This window comes from Drosophila biarmipes, unplaced genomic scaffold (assembly GCF_025231255.1).
Source record: "Drosophila biarmipes strain raj3 unplaced genomic scaffold, RU_DBia_V1.1 ptg000026l, whole genome shotgun sequence".
Lineage (NCBI taxonomy): Eukaryota > Metazoa > Arthropoda > Insecta > Diptera > Drosophilidae > Drosophila > Drosophila biarmipes.
Genome location: NW_026114542.1, coordinates 85,001 through 93,532, shown reverse-complemented (window position 1 = coordinate 93,532; position 8,532 = coordinate 85,001). Strand labels below are relative to the sequence as shown.

Genomic DNA, 8,532 nt, shown 5'->3' with positions numbered 1-8,532 from the left:
ACGCTGTCTCCCATTCGACTGCTTACTATACTAGGGGCTACCCGCTCCGTATGATATTCTCTCATATAACAAGAGAATGCAAGAAATATTCGTATTTTATGAATATAATCCATTTATTTTTCAATATCCATACGTTTTACTTAGTTTTTTGTACGGTATTGACAAAATCCTATGCATTTGCATAAGATTTATTTTGCCACAATTTATAGTACTAGTGCCGCCCTCACTAGGTATAAATATCTCATTTCGCTAGTAGTGTATGGGCAAATTCTACTAGCTATTCTCATAAATATGTCACTTATATGCCATATCTATACAATTCATGCACTTTTATATGTATATTTGCTATATTATACATTATTATGCCTTATAGGTATTATACCTATAAGCCACATCCATACGATTGCTTAATATAAATATATGTATAATTTTTTATACATATTTTTTTTTATTTATGTATGGTTTTTTATTCATATCCATATACTGTATTCACTTTTATATGGATATGATTGGCGTTTTATATAGTATTGACAAAATCATAAGTTTGACCAATACGAGGAGAGGTCCGCCAACGACCACCTCCCTATAGGTGTTTTTGGACACGCTGTCTCCCATTCGACTGCTTACTATACTAGGGGCTACCCGCTCCGTATGATATTCTCTCATATAACAAGAGAATGCAAGAAATATTCGTATTTTATGAATATAATCCATTTATTTTTCAATATCCATACGTTTTACTTAGTTTTTTGTACGGTATTGACAAAATCCTATGCATTTGCATAAGATTTATTTTGCCACAATTTATAGTACTAGTGCCGCCCTCACTAGGTATAAATATCTCATTTCGCTAGTAGTGTATGGGCAAATTCTACTAGCTATTCTCATAAATATGTCACTTATATGCCATATCTATACAATTCATGCACTTTTATATGTATATTTGCTATATTATACATTATTATGCCTTATAGGTATTATACCTATAAGCCACATCCATACGATTGCTTAATATAAATATATGTATAATTTTTTATACATATTTTTTTTTATTTATGTATGGTTTTTTATTCATATCCATATACTGTATTCACTTTTATATGGATATGATTGGCGTTTTATATAGTATTGACAAAATCATAAGTTTGACCAATACGAGGAGAGGTCCGCCAACGACCACCTCCCTATAGGTGTTTTTGGACACGCTGTCTCCCATTCGACTGCTTACTATACTAGGGGCTGCCCGCTCCGTATGATATTCTCTCGTATAACAAGAGAATGCAAGAAATATTCGTATTTTATGAATATAATCCATTTATTTTTCAATATCCATACGTTTTACTTAGTTTTTTGTACGGTATTGACAAAATCCTATGCATTTGCATAAGATTTATTTTGCCACAATTTATAGTACTAGTGCCGCCCTCACTAGGTATAAATATCTCATTTCGCTAGTAGTGTATGGGCAAATTCTACTAGCTATTCTCATAAATGCCTTCTTTATGCCATATCTATACAATTTATGCACTTTTATATGTATATTTGCTAATATTATACATTATTATGCCTTATAGGTATTATACCTATAAGCCATATACATACGATTTCATTTTTTTATTTATATATGGTTTTGTATTTATAACCATATACCGTATTTACTTTTATAAGGATATGATTGGCGTTTTATATAGTATTGACAAAATTATAAGTTTGACAAACACTTTTTTAAGTCTTTTAGTTAAAATTGTCATTTTTAATTGACTATCTAAACACTAGATATATTTGCACATGGAGCAAAGAGTATAAAAATTGGTCGCGTCACTAATAATATCGCGATACATTTTTACTACCATCAAAATACCACATACGTTTATATGTCCTCTTTATTTAATTTGGTTTCTAAACCTCAGGAATAGTTTTAATTATATGTGCGCTCTAAGTTGAATGAATTTCTTGAATCTCTTTACTTGAATTTCTAAGACTTAAAAATATTTATAAATAGATGTCCTATTGCATAATATTTTTTTATCGCTTCACTTATAAAATAACGATCCTGCCTTTCTACCTTTGAATAAACATTCATATAAACATGGAGAAAAAAACGTTCGCGTCACTAACAGTATGTGACGATAAAATTTTGCTAACATTAAAAGGAACATATTTTTATATGTCAACTCTTAGTTGAATTGGTCTATTGCTTAAGATTCTAGACCTTAGGAATATTTTTATATTATATGTTTGCCAATCTTCGCGTCACTAAAAAGATGACGATTCATATTGTTATTATTAGATGGTCGAGTTGTACTTATATTGATATGTTAATCAAATTGGTCTCTTACTTGAAAATCTAGACCTTAGGAATATTTTTATATTATATGTTTGCCAATCTTCGCGTCACTAATAAGATGACGATTCATATTATTATTAGATGGTCGAGTTGTACTTATATTGATATGTTAATCAAATTGGTCTCTTACTTGAAAATCTAGACCTTAGGAATATTTTTATATTATATGTTTGCCAATCTTCGCGTCACTAATAAGATGACGATTCATATTATTATTAGATGGTCGAGTTGTACTTATATTGATATGTTAATCAAATTGGTCTCTTACTTGAAAATCTAGACCTTAGGAATATTTTTATATTATATGTTTGCCAATCTTCGCGTCACTAATAAGATGACGATTCATATTGTTATTATTAGATGGTCGAGTTGTACTTATATTGATATGTTAATCAAATTGGTCTCTTACTTGAAAATCTAGACCTTAGGAATATTTTTATATTATATGTTTGCCAATCTTCGCGTCACTAAAAAGATGACGATTCATATTGTTATTATTAGATGGTCGAGTTGTACTTATATTGATATGTTAATCAAATTGGTCTCTTACTTGAAAATCTAGACCTTAGGAATATTTTTATATTATATGTTTGCCAATCTTCGCGTCACTAATAAGATGACGATTCATATTGTTATTATTAGATGGTCGAGTTGTACTTATATTGATATGTTAATCAAATTGGTCTCTTACTTGAAAATCTAGACCTTAGGAATGTAATATATAAAGGATTAAAAATTCGCCACAAAGCCAAGCAAACAATCAATGCATACAAATAGATTGTTGGTTGAACTTTATATAAGAAGTTCAACACAACAAATAAATTATGCAATTTTATTATCGAATCATCAAGCAAAGGATAAGCTTCAGTGGATCGCAGTATGGCAGCTGCTCAACCACTTACAACACCTTGCCTGTTACAAAAGTCGTTTACAATTGATTCTAGGCTTTGTCATTGTATTAAATAATGCTTTTATATGTAACTAGCGCGGCATCAGGTGATCAAAGATCCTCCCAATTTACTATGTTACAAATTACATTGGCATCACATCCATTGTCGTTTAAAAAGTAAATTATAAACTTTAAATGGTTTAGAAGCCATACAATGCAAATTGCCCCTTATTTATCATTGCAGTCCAGCACGGATACGACCTTAGAGGCGTTCAGGCATAATCCAACGGACGTAGCGTCATACCACTGTTCGCTCGAACAAGTATTGTGCCATTGGTCCGTACCTGCGGTTCCTCTCGTACTACGCAGGAATGCTGTCGCAACAACGTTTTGTCATTAGTAGGGTAAAACTAACCTGTCTCACGACGGTCTAAACCCAGCTCACGTTCCCTTGCATGGGTGAACAATCCAACGCTTGGTGAATTTTGCTTCACAATGATAGGAAGAGCCGACATCGAAGGATCAAAAAGCGACGTCGCTATGAACGCTTGGCCGCCACAAGCCAGTTATCCCTATGGTAACTTTTCTGACACCTCTTGTTAAAAACTCTTTAAACCAAAAGGATCGATAGGCCGAGCTTTTGCTGTCCCTGTGTGTACTGAACACCGAGATCAAGTCAGCATTTGCCCTTTTGCTCTATGTGTGGTTTCTGTCCGCACTGAGCTGGCCTTGGGACACCTCCGTTATTATTTGAGAGATGTACCGCCCCAGTCAAACTCCCTACCTGGCAATGTCCTTGAATTGGATCATACCTGAGTAATTGGAGTTATACCAAATTTTCAAATCAAAAATACATAAATGCACCGTTTTATTAAAGAATTTGTTTGCGATTATATAACAAACTCGTGATACTTTGATCAAGAAGCTTGCATCAAAACCCAATACCATAAGATATAATAAATATATCCGTATAATGGCTAGGAAATGATACACGTTCCATTTAATCAAGTAAGTAAGGAAACAATAAGAGTAGTGGTATTTCATTGGCGATACCAAACCGAGGTCTAATATCTCCCACTTATTCTACACCTCTTATGTCTCCTTACACTGCCAGATTAGAGTCAAGCTCAAAAGGGTCTTCTTTCCCCGCTAATTATTCCAAGCCCGTTCCCTTGGCTGTGGTTTCGCTAGATAGTAGATAGGGACAGTAGGAATCTCGTTAATCCATTCATGCGCGTCACTAATTAGATGACGAGGCATTTGGCTACCTTAAGAGAGTCATAGTTACTCCCGCCGTTGACCCGCGCTTACTTGAATTTCTTCACTTTGACATTCAGAGCACTGGGCAGAAATCACATTGTGTCAACACCCGCTAGGGCCATCACAATGCTTTGTTTTAATTAGACAGTCGGATTCCCCAAGTCCGTGCCAGTTCTGAATTGATTGTTAATTGATAATCGTTATAATTAATAAGAACTAATTGGTTTAACCCAATTAGTATTCTTAAAAATTTTAGCAAGAAAGTTCCACAATTGGCTACGTAACTAAACTATCCGGGGAACAAGTAACTAACATAAATGCTAGAAACTCTATTTACCCAGAACGAGCACATAAACCATGTTATTGTTTCCCAATCAAGCCCGACTATCTCAATCTTCAGAGCCAATCCTTATCCCGAAGTTACGGATCTAATTTGCCGACTTCCCTTACCTACATTATTCTATCGACTAGAGACTCTTCACCTTGGAGACCAGCTGCGGATATTGGTACGGCCTGTTGAGAAGTTTGCGTGTCCCCACCATAAATTTTCAAGGTCCGAGGAGAAAATATCGACACAACAGTATATGTCATGCTCTTCTAGCCCATCTACCATATCTCTCTGCGAAAGACTTCCATGGTAGTACGGCTATAAAACAGAAAAGAAAACTCTTCCGATATCTCTCGACGGCTTCTTTATGGTCGTTCCTGTTGCCAGGATGAGCACGAGGCCCATATTTAATAACAAACGGATACTCAACAGGTTACGGAATTGGAACCGTATTCCCTTTCGTTCAAAATTATTCAAGTATATTAATTTAGCTAGATTTTATATAATATATATATTTGTTTGGCATTTGTATTTTACTTGAAAATTTTCGGCTTTCGCCTTGAACTTAGGACCGACTAACTCGTGATCAACCACTGTTCACACGAAACCCTTCTCCACTTCAGTCCTCCAAGGTCTCATTCGATTATTTGCTACTACCACCAAGATCTGTACCAATGGCAGCTCCATGCAGGCTTACGCCAAACACTTCTACGCATACCATTGTACCTTCCTACTCACTAAAGTTTCAAAATTTATATTACAAGTAATATAAATCATCTACTTTAGCGGTAATGTATAGGTATACAACTTAAGCGCCATCCATTTTAAGGGCTAGTTGCTTCGGCAGGTGAGTTGTTACACACTCCTTAGCGGATTTCGACTTCCATGATCACCGTCCTGCTGTTTTAAGCAACCAACGCCTTTCATGGTATCTGCATGAGTTGTTAATTTGGGCACCGTAACATTACGTTTGGTTCATCCCACAGCGCCAGTTCTGCTTACCAAAAGTGGCCCACTGGGCACATTATATCATAACCTTGAACTTCATATCAAGAAAGTTAAGGTTCTTACCCATTTAAAGTTTGAGAATAGGTTAAGATCGTTTCGACCCTAAGGCCTCTAATCATTCGCTTTACCAGATAAGATTATTTTATATAATATTAAAATGCACCAGCTATCCTGAGGGAAACTTCGGAAGGAACCAGCTACTAGATGGTTCGATTGGTCTTTCGCCCCTATACTCAATTCTGACAATCGATTTGCACGTCAGAACTGTTTCGGTCTTCCATCAGGGTTTCCCCTGACTTCAACCTGATCAAGTATAGTTCACCATCTTTCGGGTCACAGCATATATGCTCAAGGTACGTTCCAGTTAGAGGCATAAATAATATAAATATCATTATACATAACTATATAGAACGCCCCGGGATTGTGTTAATTAGCTATAAATAGTTAAAAAACTAATCCCATTATTAGTCAAGTTAATTACGCTATTAGGTTTATATCCCAATAACTTGCACATATGTTAGACTCCTTGGTCCGTGTTTCAAGACGGGTCCCGAAGGTATCCTGAATCTTTCGCATTGTTAATCCTACAAGTGCATATAATAAACACAAAAATCAATGATAATTATGCCATTATATAATTCCGAAAAATTAACGCACTGTATTCATATAAATCTATCAGCACTTTATCAAATTAATAACATTTATTCTGTGTTAAAATGCAAGCAAATTAATTTGAATAAACTATAAGTTATATTTTATGATAAATTTGGTATGCTAATAGATTACAATGTCCTTATATGGAAAAAATGCACACTATTATCATAATATTGTTTAAATATTACAATTCTAATGATGAATTTTCCATAACGGATATTCAGGTTCATCGGGCTTAACCTCTAAGCAGTTTCACGTACTGTTTAACTCTCTATTCAGAGTTCTTTTCAACTTTCCCTCACGGTACTTGTTTACTATCGGTCTCATGGTTATATTTAGTTTTAGATGGAGTTTACCACCCACTTAGTGCTGCACTATCAAGCAACACGACTCTTTGGAAACATCATCTAGTAATCATTAACGTTATACGGGCCTGGCACCCTCTATGGGTAAATGGCCTCATTTAAGAAGGACTTAAATCGTTAATTTCTCATACTAGAATATTGACGCTCCATACACTGCATCTCACATTTGCCATATAGACAAAGTGACTTAGTGCTGAACTGATTTCTTTTCGCTCGCCGCTACTAAGAAAATCCTTGTTAGTTTCTTTTCCTCCCCTAATTAATATGCTTAAATTCAGGGGGTAGTCCCATATGAGTTGAGGTTGTGTATAACTTTTATATGCAATTAATTCTTTATATATAATGATAAAACATTTTATTAAATTCGTTATATTAATAATATCTGTATATAAATGGCATTTGTTTGATTTAACGAATCAACGAAGAACAATAATATTGTCAACGGTTTTCTATTTTCTAATCATTAATAAGAGACAATTCTAGATAAATTTTTATGCTAGACATTTCTCAGTATCATTTGATTGAAAAAGAAAATATTTCTCTTCGTTTTTCACATTCAAATTATTTACTAATGTGAGATAATGTTTTTCATATATTTTTTAATATTATGAATAAAATAATTAAATTATTATTATCCAATAATATACCATATGCTTATAAAATTTCATTATAAAATTTGTATAAGCAACTTAATTAGCATAGTCTTACAACCCTCAACCATATGTAGTCCAAGCAGCACTATAAAATTAATTAAAGTACATAACAGCATGGACTGCGATATGCGTTCAAAATGTCGATGTTCATGTGTCCTGCAGTTCACACGATGACGCACAGTTTGCTGCGTTCTTCATCGACCCATGAGCCGAGTGATCCACCGCTTAGAGTTTTATAAATTGGTTTCTTAATTTTGTCAAATATGTTTTTATTGAAAGAAATTAAAAATACACCATTTTACTGGCATATATCAATTCCTTCAATAAATTTATTTTTATACCTAAAACGAATGCTGCGAAATGTCTTAGTTTTATATAACCAATATATATCAAAGTATTTCTTTTTAAATTGCATTTATTGTAAATAAATATATATATATATATATATTAATACTTTTTTAGCGATATAAATTGAAATTTATATAAAACATTAACCTGTATAAAACCAGGTACAACATTGTACATTTTAGGTTGTTGCATTATCCAATGTATGCGCATAACTGAGATGAACAATACATATCGCAACGCGTGTATATTATGGTCCATATACACACAGTATTTTAATTGTGTTTATATACAATAATAATTTAATATTATTATTTTAATAATTCGATTTGCTTGTTCGAATTTTTATTTGTTTGTTTTGGCTGCTTATTATTTCTCTCATATGTATTAAATACAATATATAATTTTAATATTTGCATTATTTCGATTTGCTTGTTCGAAATTTCATTTGATCTATATTAGATCATATACATTTTGGCAATTCATATTTTATTTGTATTACTATAATGTATTTATTATAATATAAACAAATATTTTATTAACGGTAAGGATATACAATAATAATTTAATATTATTATTTTAATAATTCGATTTGCTTGTTCGAATTTTTATTTGTTTGCTTTGGCTGCTTATTATTTCTCTCATATGTATTAAATACAATATATAATTTTAATATTTGCATT

General features: G+C 32.9%; 2 non-coding genes across 2 annotated transcripts; both read right to left on the bottom strand.

Moving 5' to 3' along the window:
* Positions 1-3,185: 3,185 nt before the first annotated feature.
* LOC127012188 (large subunit ribosomal RNA) lies at positions 3,186-7,156 on the bottom strand. The gene has a single exon (XR_007765714.1). It is a non-coding gene; the product is annotated as a large subunit ribosomal RNA (ribosomal RNA).
* A 402-nt stretch (positions 7,157-7,558) lies between these two features.
* Positions 7,559-7,737, bottom strand: LOC127012200 (5.8S ribosomal RNA). Its single transcript, XR_007765722.1, has one exon. It is a non-coding gene; the product is annotated as a 5.8S ribosomal RNA (ribosomal RNA).
* Positions 7,738-8,532: the final 795 nt, after the last annotated feature.